The following is a 16,428-nucleotide window of genomic DNA, read 5'->3' as shown; positions in this document are numbered from 1 at the left end:
ATTAGGGGTTGTATCTCCTACCACACCTTCAATTATTTTAACACCTGCACTGATAATCCAGGCAAGGTAAACTGGTAGGGGGCTGAAGGTCTAAGTCCATCCTCTTTCCCCCCCAGAGTCACATCTCGGGGGGAGGGGCTGAAGCAGAGGGGGGAAGGAAAAAAAGTAAAGTCACTTTTATTACACATCAGTGGGAACATTCTGAAAAAGCTTTCATGCCTAGGAAATTGTTATTTCTTCAAACAACTGACAGCCTGCAGAGGAAACTCTAATGGAAATCCAGCTCATGCATTGTTATGCATGGCCCTCATGTAGATACATGGGGGTGGATTAAGTTAGCTTCCAAAGGGTCTATTGTGTGCAGCATTAATTTGCAGTGCTCTTGATATTTGAGTTTGAAGGTTTTACAACCTTTGTGTTTACTTAGATGCACTATATCCTAGGTTTGTTTATTTCCTTCCACAATCTTTTATTACTCAGTAAATGTTACATTTATCTTTATTAACTTTCAATACGTTCCTGTAAGTCACAGAGAAGGAAATAATTACAACCATCTTCAGATGTATTAGATTTAGACAAGAGTTCTTGCCTTTTTTTTTTTTCTTCCTGGTCAGTTCTGACTTTCCCATCTGTTAACACAGTGGCTTTCTTTATAAAGACAGTGGAATAAAAGCATAAAACCTGTGTCATTTATTATTATTATTATACGAATATTAATCTATAAAGAAATATGTTATATTTTCCTTGCTATATATGACAAATAAATAAACCAATCAATAGTCTTCTAAGAGAACTTGACACTGATGCAATTGCCTCTTACTACACACGGATATAAAAAGAGAAAATGCACATACCACTCTTCATCATCACAAACTTTCCACTGTTTCCTTAGAATTCATTAGAAATTTGTTGCTATAACATACAACTCCTCCTGGTATTAAGATGCAAAATACAAACAAGACTTTTCCCATGCTGCCTTCACTTGTATTCCTGTTTTCCTGTAAAGATTCATATACACTGTAGATAGGCATTTTTGTAAATTCAACTTTTCAGTGAGGTTTATATTCAGAAGAACCTAATGGATTTTATTTGAACTTGTCAGGGATGTCTGGAAGTGTTAGTTTTTCAACACTGAACTAAGAACTCAAAGTAGCTTGTACATTCAAAGGAAGCTATGATCCTAATTTGAACTAAAGGGCTCAATTGAATAAAAATAGCTTATGCTCGAGTAACTCAAGTTATGTGTGGCTCCTTCCCCTCCCCCTTTCTGTGGAAGTCAGTCAGTTAGACATTTTTGTATTTTAATAACACAAAAGGGTTTGTCCTGGAAAGAAATAAGTGCCTGACTTACAGTAATTAGGGTCTGAGTTGCATCAGGTGCACAATTTATCAAAAAAAAAACCCCACCCCAGCACTAACAGAAGACCTCCTAAAACTTAAGGAAGTTTTGAATTCAGTTTTTGATGCTACATAATGGATAAGAGAAAAGAAATTGCCTTCTTTAGGGCTCACTCATTAGGACACAACAGCAGAAACAGCTGCCTCTAGACCTGCTTGCTTGTTAGTCTGGGGGAGTGTATTTGTAACCTGTCTCAGACTGAGCAAGAAGAACTGCAAACCAAATGACAGGAGCCAACGACCTCAGCTGTTGAAGATGTGGAGGACATCTTAATCCCACTTTTTGGGCTCAAGATATTTTCTAATATCCTAGGAAATGACAATAGTGGGGATAGAAGGAATTGCATTTCACATGCCTGTTTGAAGTACTGTGGTACTACTGGGATTGTATAAAACAATGACACAGCATCCTCTAGAACTTGAATAAAAGTATGTGAAACCATGGCTGGTTCAGAGAATATAGACCTAGTGCTTCTGTTCTCTTTGTTCTATAAACACAAGGAAAAAGAGTGATAATAAAGAGATGTAAACACAATAAAACGAATCCCTTTTTTTCCTCACTTTGCGCATTTAGGCTGTCAATATGCCATATCATATTATTTCACCAAAGTCAGGCTAAATCCAACAGAATAAACAGAAATCTGATGCTTGTATGATACAAGGATCTCCAGCATTACAATAGTCAATTTGAATTACTGGGAAATAACAAGAGACACAGGTCTGAAGCAGTATAGTCCTCATTTGCTACCACAAAATTCTGTGAATATTTAGACCCTGGCTCTTGCCAGAGATATGGTGCAACAATATGTTGACTCTTCCCTGATACAATATAGCAATTCTCACCTTTTAGCATTGCTAATAATATCCTTCACCTTTAGTCATCATTGGGTTGTACTCATAGATTATTTTTTTTAAATGAAACTACAAGAACTAGAGAGCAGAAAGTGTGTTTGGTTTTTTTTTTCCCTTTTCCTTTGGTTGTTTGTTGGGGTTTTTTTGTTTGGGGTTTTTTTTTGGTTTTTTGGTTGTCTTTTTTTTTTTTCTGTTTTTTTTTGGTTTTTTTTAAGATGGATAACTACAAAGTTTTTCCGAAATAGAGCAAAGAACTGAGTAAATATCATCTAGCCCATTTTGCTCTCATAAAAACTGGTAAAGTTCTTCTGGTCATAGTGTCCATGGAAGACTCCCACAAGTCATCAAAGACTGTATTATTGAGATAAAAATATACTCCTACCCACCCAGTAACACCCATCCCTATTAAAAGAGAAAGTGGGCGCCAGGATTTACTGCTGCCATCAGGCAGAGATTGCAGGCTTTTCTTTATTACTTTTGCAACTGTGAAAACATTTTTGATCCCTGATCTCGTTTCTGGAATGACACATAATATTCTGTGGGTCTGTTGACAACAAAGTCTTTACAGGCACATGAAACAACCTCCTATCCGTATATTTTTTGAACATTAACATATACTCTGTGTATATACTTCTCTAGCAGAGCAGCTATTTATTTAATATATGAGGTATGAGCATACTTACTGCATGTTAATTCTGCGCAGTTTTTTACATCCTCCCCATGTTTCTCAAGAGGAGTCATATACAAAGAATACATTATATACCTGAAATGATCTCCTTCATTTTTTATCTGTGTCTTCTTTAAGCCATCATTCCAAGAAATTTGTGATCTGAACTTTGGTAATGAATGCTCAGTGTATTAAAGAAGGGATCTGATTTGCCTTTGGTTTCAAAGTATGCACACTACTTTGATTAGGTCTCCACCAAGCCCTTGGCAAGCTAGGGAAGGATAATCTACTCCAGTGTTCACAGTAATTCAAGATGTTCACTGCCCTCACAACATAATGGGGAGGTGTAGGATGGACCAGACCAATCCCCTCTCATTACTGAAACCTTCCAAGTAGGTATGTAGGTGTCTGTATCTCCACTTTTCCACCTCTCTGGAGCCAATTAGGAGTAGGCAAAATGAACAGTATTTATGATTTTGTGCACCCTTTAAAGGCAAGAAACCGTCTATCTCATAATCTCCTTCTGACTCATACAATACTGAGTATTGAAAGAATATCCAGAGTTACCTGTGGTAGGGAGGAGATGAAAGTCAACAGTTTCCTGATCAGGAAATGAGCAGGTAGCATTAATCTTCAAGGCAGGTTACCCTTCCGGGTTCTCTGAATACGATCAGTTGACCTGAGGAAACCAGGAGGAGTGCTTAGAGGCACTGTACTGTAAAGTGGAAGAAGATGAAGATAAGTTAAACTACACAATTTGTATATTTGAGATAGTAAAAGACACTCTTCAAAGCTGGTCAATCAGAAGTTTGTTAACAGCCCAGAAAAATTATAGGTGCTCTCTAGAGAGTAAAAGTTATTGGAAAGGAGCTAGTCAACTGCAAGAAAAACTTTAATGAGAAGCATTGTAAGGAAAAAGTAACTACAAAAAGAGAGAAGAGAGAAAATAAACTCTCAAAATAGTGGAAACAACTGGAGAATTATAAATATCTGTGCAAAGTAAAGCATAAATTATGGGAGCAGGCCACATGGGTGACAATAAAAACAAATGGAGGGCAATAAAATGATGCCTGCCTCATTTGGAGAATGATATTACTCTGTCAAAAAAAAGGCACAACTATTTTCTTTAGACTTATATGAATTATAAGAAAATGTGTAATTCTGTCTCTGATTATTTCCTTCTGTGTTCATATACCCATTGCTCAGGGTCCTGAGCACCTTCTTAACCAGGATACATCACCATGGAAGCCCATCAGACACTGACCTGATGAGCACAAACCTCTTCTGGGTGCCTCGAGCCGCAGTCATACCATCAGCTGGGACTGACTCTTCCAGATTTCACCAAACAAAAAACATGGAGAATAACAGTAATGATAGCCAAGCAAGGGGAGTGCTAGCCAGGACCCTTTGCTCACCAAGGACATTAAGGCTCTCATGTTCTGCTTTGTTTGGAGTCTGGGTATTACAGCACACACACAAAAAGGACCAGATTCTTTTCTCTCTCTTTTCCCTGTCTGCCTGAGCATCACTGGCATGTACACCTATAGGCTTAACTTCAGTCCTGCCTTCTCCAATCTTTGAAACAGCATGCTCTGAAGCACAACTTGTTATTAGTCAGATGGGGAAGAGATGGGACCAGATTCCCTAATTATTTCTAATGGCCTTTCCTGGTGAACTGCAGAGCCCTGCTCCCCTCCATAAAGGGTAGGCTGTCATGAGGCTCATGTTGTATAGTATTGGACTGATAAATCACCCCAATTTTAGCTCATTTATTTTTTTTTTAATGGAAAGCTGCCAAAGCTGTCTTTTTAGATAATGTTGAAGTTAATTAATTATCACATTATATAGATTTATTTTTTTCTTAATAGAAAGTGTTTTCTCGTATTTTAAAGGGAAAAAAATGCACCTCAGACTTGGAGCACTAGAAGTTTTTGGGATGTATTCTGGTAGGAAAACTCAATAAGTCACTGCTTACTTTTGTGCCCCAAAAATTTGGTGTGTATAAGTTCAAAATGGGCCTGTGTTTCTTTCCAGTCAGGACTGCCTCCACACACAGGCCAGGGACAGTTACCTTCAAATGAAAACTCCTTTCCCTATCACTGTGCTTCATATAATGGAATATTGACCTCAATTAGCCTTGGTTTCTAATTGTACCTGACACAGCAAAGGCCCCTGGTGAGGGACAGTCCCATAACTACACATTTTAAAATGCAATATGGGCAAAATTCATACAAAATCCTTGCACAGGAAGAGGAAGCATAGATAACTAATTTTCTTCCCTATCAAAGAATACTTCAGTAACTTGATTTCTTGGGGACTAATGAAAATTACAGGACCAGGGATGTTTTTTTCCCTACTTTATTCCTCTGTAAATACAGACTGAGTCATTAACAGGAGAAGGAACAGAGTGATCCCAGCAGTCTGCATCTTTAACACTGAACACTGTGTCTCTATCTCTCTGCTGCTCCTGGAGGCAGCTCTTAACAGCCACCTCCAGGATGATGTGGCTCAGAGACAACCAGCCTCATTGCTGAGCACTGTGATTTTTTTTTCTACAACCAGGCAGATTGTTTAAACCACCACAGAGCAGGGGCAGAGCCTGCAAGAAGCTGAGGTAATCATTTTTGCATTAAATATCTGGCAAAGATGTGGGCTGTGGACAGGGAAAAGGGACACGGAGGGAGGGAGGAGGTGCAGAATAGAACAGTGAAAGATGAAGAAACAGTCTTTTAAAACAAATCCAGTGTTCCCTGGGAAGGTATGACACTGCAGCAATACTGGAGGCAGAGAAGGGAAGGCAGAAAGGCTGCACATCTGCATTCTACACATTTGGTTCTAATGTGCTCTTTTACCTTTATCTTTTTTTTGTTGCTTCTCCATCCGGCTGCAAAGTTTTGCAAAAGACTCCCACTAACAAAGGCAACTAAAAAGGGAGGGTACTGTGGTGGTGCATCTAATCTATGGACATTTTTTTTCGTATTTTGTTTTTCTGAGATGGGCTGCAAAGGAAATAAAACCCCATGTAATTTCTAGCAATGAGAAGTGAATCAGTTCTTTCGCTTAAAAAAATCCCCTACCTCATTTTCATATTTCCATATTTAATTTTTGCACTTGCATGTACATTTCTGTTATCTTCCAGCCACATGTTGCTATTTGTCTCTGTAGTGAAGGATTTTTTTTTTCTTTTCTTTTTTTTTGACTGTGAGCTATGTGGAGCCTGACTTGCATGTAAAAGATCCACAGGGAAAAAATCCTCCAGTCCTCACTGAACTAAAGACAGCTGGCATGCTGCACGTTTTGTGGGAGCACTCCATGCTCACCACTACCTCAGATAGCATGTGGCACAGGCATACAGCACCACACACCTACTGACCAGTATCACATGGCCAGTGCAAAGTCCCCCAGCAGATCAACAGGCGTGGGGGAGGCTGAGAAAAATTAGCAGCCACTAACTCTTCCAAGAGTCAGCCAGATTTAGAATCATAGAATCATAGAATCGATTGGGTTGGAAAAGACCTCCGAGATCATCGAGTCCAACCCTTGGTCCAAATCCAGTCCATTTACTAGATCATGGCACTCAGTGCCACGTCCAATCTGCGTTTAAAAATCTCCAGGGATGGTGAATCCACCACCTCTCTGGGCAGCCCATTCCAATGCCTGATCACTCTCTCTGTAAAGAATTTTCTCCTGATATCCAACTTAAATTTCCCCTGGCGGAGCTTAAGCACGTGTCCCCTTGTCCTATTGCTGAGTGCCTGAGAGAAGAGACCAACCCCCACCTGGCTAGAACTTCCCTTCAGGTAGTTATAGACGGTGATGAGGTCACCTCTGAGCCTCCTCTTCTCCAGGCTAAACAACCCCAGCTCCCTCAGCCTCTCCCCATAGGACTTATGCTCCAGTCCCTTCACCAGCCTTGTTGCTCTTCTCTGGACCCGCTCCAGCACCTCAATATCCTTTCTGAACTGAGGGGCCCAGAACTGAACACAATACTCAAGGTGTGGCCTCACCAATGCAGAGTACAGGGGAAGGATCACTTCCCTGCTCCTGCTGGCCACGCTATTTTTGATACAGGAAACTAAACACTGTTTAACACTCAGCCAGCCACTATGTAACTTCCACAGAGTACAATTGCCAAAACTTGGGTAGAAGGAGAGCTCTGAAATTTATGAGACCATTCCAGGCAATCTCACTGCATTTAGACTGTTTTTTATTTAGTCACCCTTCAGCTATCTGACTTTCAATGAGACTCAGGCTCCTAAGATATTTGGGTGCTTTCGAAAAGGTTACATGCAGTCACCAGCAGGCAGCCAAGACTCCTGCATTCAGCTATAATTAGTGAGGCAGCTCATGGTTACAATACGTCTTAACCCAGAGGCAGCAGTGTTTGGACAGACATCATTTCTGCTGTGCTTGCTGGCAGACAAGATTTCAGACAGACTCTGGTTATGATTTAGTTTTGGTCTACATGTTCAGTGCTCAGTCAAACTTGTTGTGCAGCCAACACAGAGACTGCCTTCAACAGGAAAGGGAGCAAATGCAATGTTTTCTGTTCAAACAATATTTCGGTTGTTGTTCTGTCAGTGGACCACAGCCACTCATGAACTGCTCCCAGACTGCAGAAAGTTCTGGTTTGTCCATGTAAAATGTATTCAACGAATTTGTCCTGCAAGTTAGCAGAGGGGACATAGCACCAGTATCTCAGTGTTTCTTCTGGTGCCATCATGAGGCTGCCAAACCCACCAGTATTCCTGCTCTCTGGCAGGCATGTGCTGTCCTTGCAGCAGGAAAAAATGTTTAATAGAAGATATTTTTCACCCCCAGTGGTGGAGTTGGAACTCAAAAAATACAACAGTGCACACTGTGTACTCACCTGGTGTGTATCTCCCTCCCATTTCACTCAGCTTTCTGTATCTCCATGTTTTCAAGGCTTCCCTTCCTGGCACCCAGTTGCCATTGTAATCTTCAATGTTTGTGAAGTGACTCTTGATAATGCATGAAGATTACGATATCTCGTACAGAAATTGCCAGGTTTTGAACTTAAATAGGCTACAGGTAAAATGAGTGTGAGACTCTGGAAAAGTATTTGAAAATTAAGGAAAAAAACCTTCTAAATGTGAACGTACCTGCAATTAATATTGAATTACCACTATAAATGTTAAATAGGATAAAGACCCCATATTACTATTTCTAATGTAAAGGAAAAAAATGTGAGTTGTTCTTTTTTGGGGGGAAGGGAAATGTTTGTGTGTCATTTGGAACTTTGAAGGTTTAACTAGCCTATTCCTATGAAAATCTTGAAATTCAGCCAAAGACATCACGGTATTACACACTTTTCTCCTGCAACTCTATTCATATTCTATGGCAAATGTAGCATTTTCCTTCTGGAGCAGTTAGTATAAAAGTTCTCGGTTAAGAGAAGCTTTTCTCTTGGAAAAGATAATCTGCCTTCAAAGTTATAAGTTAAACAATTGAGTGGTCTAATTGATTGAACATTTACAAATTATAATTGAATTTGTGCCAAACTATGTGAAAAAGATTTATGTTCCGCTTCCCCAGACTGTTTATCCCTCATTTTTTTTGTGTGTGTGTGCATGTGTGAACTGAATCTTTGGGAACTCCTTTCACTTGATGCATCATTGAGGTGGTTAAACACATTGCATTATGGCAGTCTGTCACATCAGTGTTTCACACTGAAATACTAGACTTGACACATCACTGGAAAAGGAAGTCAGATGATCCAAAATTCAGAGTTATGTTTCTTTTGAAACTTGAGATTCTGAAGACAGAATTTTCACTTACTTAACTCCAAAGGCAGGGAAAAAAAAAAAAGAAAAGAAAAAGAGATCTAAGTAATTATGATGCAGCTTTTTAAGCATTACAAGAACTTGCATGAAAACAATAATGTCTTGATTATCCTGCTTGTGAGTGGAGATAGGCAATACCCATATTTATTTTGGTGAACCTCTGTAAAGTAGTTATGTAAGGACAACAGAGAAGGAGACAGAATCTGACTCTCCAGCAAATAAAATGAAATGCATTGCCATGTTTCTATGCAACAGCAACTAGAATATGACAACTCTAAAGCCTGAACCCTTGATGTTGAGGAAATCTAGCCTATGAACAACCTTCTTGAGAGAATGTTTCTTTCAACAGGTATGTGATCTAATACTTACATGAAGACCTGTAGCAGTTTTGGGGCTGTATCTTGTATTTCCAAAGGAAGAATTGCAAGTCCATTGAAATACAAAGCTTAACTTCTAGAGTTGTGCAGAATATCCCACAAAACAATGGTATCAACAACAAAGGTACAAAGTTTGAAAATTTTGTTTTCCTATGTATAAAACCCAAAACAACTAAAAAATCTTTTACCACGTCCTTCAACTTTACCTGTTTTCACATGGTAACCCTCCACATTGCTCAAACAAGTCCACTGCACAAATGCAAGACTGTATGTGATCACCTTCGACTCTAACCAGAGCACCAGAATTTTTCTATGGAGATTTCATCACAAAAAAAGAGTCAAAATTATGAGCAACCATATTTCAATATTGTAGTGCAAAAGGGTAGGAATAGGACTGGAACTTTTTAACTTTTTAACAAGTGGATGAGTAATTATTATGGAAACAAGAGTGAAGATAAATTGCCAGAGTTTGGAGCAAAAAGATATGTTAGCTTAAAATTATATGCAAGTCTCAGTTATTTAGTGTTTGTATGTAACAATGGAGGATATGCAATATATTGTCTAACAATAAAAAGACAAGGTTTATAATACTATCAGAATGCTTGAAAATATGCCACACTATCACACACACTCACTGCATGTATTGTTTCTATTATTTTTGTCTAAATCTTTTTTGGAACTGAATTGATGATTTTTAAACACTTCGGGGTTAACAATAGGATTTGTTGAAATTTCTCAAATATTCTACATTTTGGCATGCTTTACTGAGCTCTTGTGCAAGGAATGAGAAGTATTAAAATAATCTTAAATTTTCCATGGATTCTAAAGAATATCTGTTGCTTGAACACCCCATGGCATCCTTGATCCAAATTGCATGCCAGTTTATTCTCTCCTTCCATCTCTGAATCATCTCTAATTGACTCTACTTCGCCATCGACGGTTTTCTTGTGAAAAAGTCCTGCCTTTTACAACGCCCACCTCAGAGCTTCTGAGTTTATAATATGCAATTCAAGGCCTCACGGGATTCTCTAAGATTTACACAGCTGTGGCAAACAGCTTCAAAATTAACCACCTGACCTTCCCCAAAATGCTCAAAGAGCTCGAATTCCTTATCGCAGACAAAAGAATAAAACACATTTGGAGGCCCTAGGGCCATGATGTTTTTTTTAGCTATCAGGCATAAAAAATCGTCCCTCTGCTTTTCCAGAGGACTCCATTTCACCACTGACTTTTTTATCTGCTCTCCATGTTCTACTCCATCTTCCACCTCCACAAAAAAGCCTCTCTATTAGAAGGGCAATAAATGACCATTGAGAAAAGAGTGGTCACATTTACCCAGAAGCAAAAGAGGTGCTAAATTAATATCAAATTCACAGCTAAGACCTAGACTTAGACTTTGGTATGAGCAGAATACAGATTACAGTCTTTACTGAGCTCCCACAAAGTGGCACATATCTATTGTATCCTTCTAACTTCAGTGTAATTACCAACACACTATGGGATAAAGCCTAAACCTTTACAGTATTTTTTCTTTTTTGATTTATAATTAATTATTACAGTGAATACCTTAATTTACCTTCTATCTCATCTCAGGATTCATTTTCCATGAAAGAAACTCCTGTGAAAGAAACTAGTTTTTCCTCAGAAATTTACTTTCAAGATGGATGTTGAACTGAAGAGCAGAAAGACAAACACTTGGCACTCACCAAGGAGCAGCTCTAGGGCTGTTCTGGGTACACACCTCTCCCAAGAAGAGGAGAGGCTGGTGGGCACTCAGTATAGATCCTTGTCAGCTTAAACATGTTCCACGTAGGTTAAAATGCAGCAAATTCACACAGTGGGGCTTTGTCCCTTAACAGGGACACAGTCCTTGTCCAGCTCTAATCGGCTCAGTAAAATAGCACCGGTTTCTTTGCCAAATTGCCTTATAAGGCCACAGCAGGGTCTGGATTTATCCATTACCACAGGGTTTAATGACTTTAAGCACAACACTGAATTACACCTCCAATTGCTATTTCCATCTGATTAACACCAAAAAAATGCAGAAGGCTGGGTACATATCTACAATACTGGTAAGTGGACTAACACACTGAGCCATAGCATGCCATATTTAATCCTCATTCAACACTTAACTCATGATTATTTACTGAGCCATTCAGAAAGGAATGTGATACTGCAAACTACAGAAGAGAAAAGGTTGTGCTGCTTAAAAAAAAAAAAATTTGAAGCAGTTAGCAAAAATCTTTTAGGAAATATGTCACTGAAGTGATCTCATGTAGCTACTACTCCCATTACCCATACCAAAGGCTCACCAAAGTCATGATTGTGCAAATAACTACTCAGGAATGGGAGAAATGAGTTCATAGCTTTGCCCTTGGCCACAATCTAAATTGTAAAATTCACAGAGATTATTTTGAAAAATACTTGTCAATTTTACCATTGTGGCATAACTGGCTGAAGTTCATCCAAGTGGCCATTAACTAGTCTAGAAGTTTATCTAAACTCAGCATCACCATCATTAAGAAACTCAGTGAAAGGTAGTGTATGGATGTAGAACAATACTACCATTTTAAAATTACTAAAATAGGGCTTTGAGTTATAATAAGAACCAGAGCTAAAAGTTGAATGCCAGCTTTTTTGTTTTGTTTTGTTTTAGGCTTTCATGTTGACCTCTGCTCTACACAAACTTAAATCTGTTTTACATCAGAAGCTGCAGGGACAGAAGAGTACATGGGAAAAGAACATGTCTGGGAGTTTAGAGAGGACCAGCTAAATTTTTTGAGCTCCAGTGGGATTGGTGACATAACTAAAAAGCAACAAACAGCAGGTGAGAGGAAGGATTTAAATATAAATAAGGACACTTTGAAGCCATAGGTTTTTATTGATCACATTCACATTTACAAATCAAAGTCTCTGCTTTTAGAAAAATATTTAGCTAAGAAAGAATCTAAAAGCCATAAAATACCAAGCAGGGAAAGAAAAAAAATATTAGAGAAAAGTAAAGGCATGGAATCATGTTGATAAATATTCCCCAGACCAAAAAAAATCAACTAAATACTGTATTTTCTTTAATTAAAAATCACTGAATTATTTAAGGATATCTGACTGAATTAATTATTGAAGATACATCAAGATCTGCCTGGTGGTGTGATTAGTTGTTTATATGGTTATTAAGAATTACCCATTTGGACCTGAATTCAACCTCCAATTAAAAAAGTTAATAGAAATCAATCCCACAAACAACTTAGCACATACACTCTCCATGCTTTAAAATGGTTAAATATTTTAATTCACGTTTCATTCATAGTAAAAAGAGAGAGTTTATTTTCTCTTTTCAGTGATCAATGTATACAAAGACATTATGTCCATTTAATGGTCACAGTTTAACAGATAGCATTTGCCATCCTACTAAAGGTGCTGTTCACGCTCCATCCATGGGATCAGAGTTCAAATAGCAGCACATTCAATCTGGAAAAAAGTGGTGGTTACAATAGTGTAGTAATAACAGTTGCTGATAACAATCTGAAGAGCTGAAACCACTGAAACATGATGGTTTGCAGTCAGAAAATATTTGTGTCTTTTACCAGAATGTAACCCATTACACTGCCGACTGGGAGGAATAAAAATCCGGCGGGAAGACACAAAATTAGATCAGAGCTCTCTCAAATGAAAAGAAATTCAGTCTTGCTGAACTGAAATGTGATCATTTGGATAGCATTTCTATCAGCTCATTCATTTAAAACTCAATTAGAAACTTTGCTTTAACAAACACTAATGCACATGTGCATCTTGGCTCACCAGAGCAGGCCCCTTGGTAAGTCTGGAGAGATGTTCCTCTACAGGGAACCCACAACCACAGTTTGTGAACAGAGACACAGATTCACTCCACTGAGGTACTGAATAGTATTAAACATGTCTCACCAGCTTGTGCAAGACATGCATTCAGCCCAGTTGGCCTTAACAGTGACCAAGTGGATGCCTGGGAATTAGTGCAAGCAAGGAACAAACATTTAGTGATATTTACCCAGAAAACTTTGCCAGTCGCCAAAAATTTGCATCTTAGAGGATTCTCATTGGCAGACCTTGCTGGATTTCTCTTCCATGAACTTCTCTAGTTGCCTACTGAACGCCCCCATAAAGGATCAATACCCACAGCATGAGGGCCCCCGCTGTGCAGAACCATCGTGATCCCCTCTGAGGCTGTGCATGTTGCCTTCATTTAATCCCCTCACTTCTGGTATCAGAAAAAATAGTGGGTATTTCTTCCTCTCCATGGCAATCATGATCTTCTGATCCTTTTTCTTATCTTCTCTGAATTACCTTTTTGGCAGACTGAAGAATATGGCCTATGTGGATGTTCCTCTGTAAAGGACGTGAAGTCAGGACTCCAGGGGTCCAAGGCTGCTCTCTGGCTCCATGGAGGGTGTTCACACACCTTCACCTGGTACTTAAGGATTCACTTTGTATGGGCTAAATTATTCTCCAAATATTTCTGGTTTTCCCTAGAGTAGACAGTCTTGATGACAATTCTAATCTAAGACCTAATTTGGATACCAGGCTGCTGTTTTGAAGGAGACAAAGTTAGATCGAATTGCACTAAATTTATCAGGTGAAGATCTGAGTGTTTCTGTTTAGTGAGATATAGAAATTTGTGCCATTAATGGTTGCTATTTGACAGTGGTTTCTTTTCATTACATGAAATGAGAAAACAGAGCCAGTTCATTATGAAGATAGTGAAAGTTATAATAAGGCCAATACAGGCTGAATCCTACAAGTGCATGTGGGGAAAGTAATGTATAAAAATGCAACATCAAAGAAAGATGAGCAGGGAATGGAGAGCAGAGAAATGTAATGAGCCAAGTCAGGCTGAAGTCTAAGATAATTGCCTAAGGATTACTTGGGAAAAGCTATCCTACAGCAGGAATAGAAAATGGTTGAAAATGAATGGGGCCCAGTCAATCGGTAACCACATGGTAAGGACCAGGATAATTTCCCCCCTTTTTCAGGTGTAGAAGCTGAGTCTCTGAATAGAGCTACTATTCTAGTAGTGACTGTCTCACCCAGAACAGACCAACCTGATCTGGGATCAGACCTGACCCAACTTGCTCTTTGCCCAAAAGTCTCTTCTAAGTATTTTTCATATTAATTCTGGAGCTAGAGAGAACTTAATAACCTGTCAGTGTGAAATAATTAACTCTCCTAATGGCAAAGGCATGGAGTGGGGTTTGTGGCCCAGTATAAGTTCTTGCTGTTTGTGCAGTGTTAAATAAGCCAGTTGATCAATGGTGCTCTGATGATTTATTAACGCCATGCTGCCAATGAGGACTCATGCTGAAACTTAGGATGGATCAAACTTAATTTTAAAATACTGAAGAGAATATAAAATCTTTCAAGGACTTATAGAACTGGTTGTATATTTGTCACCTACTAAGACACAAAGCAAAATACATCTGAAAAATAAGGAATGCATCTCTTTCACCAGTTCAAAGTACTGCCAACAGCAGTAATAGCAAATTGTGTTTTATCATGCTTTCCTGCAATTCTGCAAAAATAGCTTGATATCTCAGTGTATTAAGCAATTCCTATGTTGTTTACTAAGTACATTTGTTTTTGAAGAAAGGGAGAAAAACCCTAAATCTATTTTCATTTGGGCAGGAGTACTTTGCTTTCTAATTTCAATGAAAACAATCCAAATGACCTGAAGTCCTCACTGAAAATAAAAAGCATTATTAAAACTGCTGAAACAAAACACTACAAAATGTACTTTTCCTTTCTCATAAAAGATTCACAGCACCACACTGCCCTAGTTAAAATAGTTATTTCTAAAATTTAATTTATGATTTATGCCTTATTTAGGGTGACAGTGCACCCACCTAGTAGAGATTTATTTAGCAACTGTCTGCCACATCAAGAGAGGTGATGTTCTCCCTTACCTTTATATATACACTTATAAGCAGCATCACAGCAGAAACTGATCCCTAAACAATTAACAGGCACTAAAAATCATATGGGAAACCAAGCAGAGCTTATATTTAAGAGGATTTGATCATGTGCACTGCCATCAGCTTTGGTGTATTTTTACAGTTCTGATATGCAAGTTTAAAATACATGTATATATTAAAGACAATTAAAGAATCCTGGAATGTAGTAACACCTAAAATATTACTACACTCTGGACTTGCTCGGGCTTTTATCTCGGATGTGTACTGTTTGATAAAGATGTTAAAGTTTTATCTTTCCCATTTCACTCTTTAAGACTGAATCATGATAGACTGAACATTTTCTGAAGCCATCAGAAACTTCTTTTTACACTGAGAAAAAAAGCTCAGTTGAACTTTTAGGCTTACATCCACATTGGCAAATAGTGCAGACCAGAAGAAGTGGATCTGCAGAGCAAAACATTTGACAGTAAGGACCAGAAATCTACATTACTGGCAATTTTAATTAATTTATTTATTTTTACTTCGGACTGTCTCTTGTTTAATCCCACAGATCAAGCACCTATTTCTATCTGCAGTGTGTCAGATGTGGTTGGTTTACTTTTATCCGAAATTAATTCCAGTTCATGCACTTGAGACAGTTCCTCAACATGAATAAAAGCATAAACAATGGAGATGGTCACAAGATTTAATTTAGAAGTTCAATCTTGAACTCCAAGTGTGGAGCCAGCAGTGAGCTGAGGAGATGAGGCACTTCCAGAAGCTCCAGCAGAACTAGGTTTTGGGCCACCAGGAACCATTGTTTTCTTGCCAGGTGCCCTTAGCTATTTCTGCACAGATATGCTCTGCAGCTCTTGGGTTTGCATTCTGGCTGAAAACATGCAAAACTCGCTTCATACCACACATCATACTGTGCATGAAAGCTATCCACGTGACAAGGAGTCTTCCAGAGATAACAATCATCTTCAGGTGATGCCAACAATTTTTACTGACTGAATGTGTGTGGTGCTCTGCTCAGCCCAACCATTCAACACAGTCTGCTGAGCAACAAGAAAGAGTCTCCAGTCCTGCTATGCTCTGTCAGCTTTCCTAACTGCTTCCAGAAATTAGTTCTGGGGACTTTCCTGATACATTTACATGAAAAGACAATGTACTCTTCAGCTCCTTCATACACATATTAGATTATACTCACATATCATGTTCCATAAGAGTGCATGCACGTTTCAGGCATCAGGGAGTTTTCCATGCTTCCAGAACACAGAAGTCTATGAAGGCAGCAACTTGTCGACTTCTCAAGTCAGCTTCAGTGGATTTTCATGCCTGTGTAATGAAAATGAACATTGAGCTATTGCTTGTCATCAGAGACCTGCTGTATCTGTGATGCAAACAGG

General features: G+C 38.7%; 2 long non-coding RNA genes across 8 annotated transcripts in view; one reads left to right on the top strand and one right to left on the bottom strand.

Annotated features, from left to right (window-relative positions):
- The first annotated feature begins 5,369 nt into the window (after nt 1-5,369).
- The window catches only part of LOC135419670 (uncharacterized), a 47,184-nt gene continuing 36,125 nt past the window's right edge, over nt 5,370-16,428 (top strand). For 2 of the 7 annotated variants that reach the window (XR_010433081.1, XR_010433084.1), the window contains exons 1-3: nt 5,372-5,531; nt 9,071-9,222; nt 11,755-11,925. This is a non-coding gene — a long non-coding RNA (uncharacterized LOC135419670). Of the gene's footprint in view, nt 5,532-9,070; nt 9,223-11,754; nt 11,926-16,428 lie in introns of all 7 variants that reach the window. The other 5 variants (XR_010433082.1, XR_010433080.1, XR_010433085.1 and 2 more) reach the window with 5 other exon arrangements.
- The window catches only part of LOC135419672 (uncharacterized), a 74,987-nt gene continuing 71,551 nt past the window's right edge, over nt 12,993-16,428 (bottom strand). Inside the window, exon 4 of the long non-coding RNA XR_010433088.1 lies at nt 12,993-16,357. This is a non-coding gene — a long non-coding RNA (uncharacterized LOC135419672). The remainder of the gene's footprint in view (nt 16,358-16,428) is intronic.

Source organism: Pseudopipra pipra, chromosome 10, assembly GCF_036250125.1.
Source record: "Pseudopipra pipra isolate bDixPip1 chromosome 10, bDixPip1.hap1, whole genome shotgun sequence".
Taxonomy (NCBI): Eukaryota; Metazoa; Chordata; class Aves; order Passeriformes; family Pipridae; genus Pseudopipra; species Pseudopipra pipra.
This window is presented reverse-complemented; position numbering and strand designations above follow the sequence as displayed.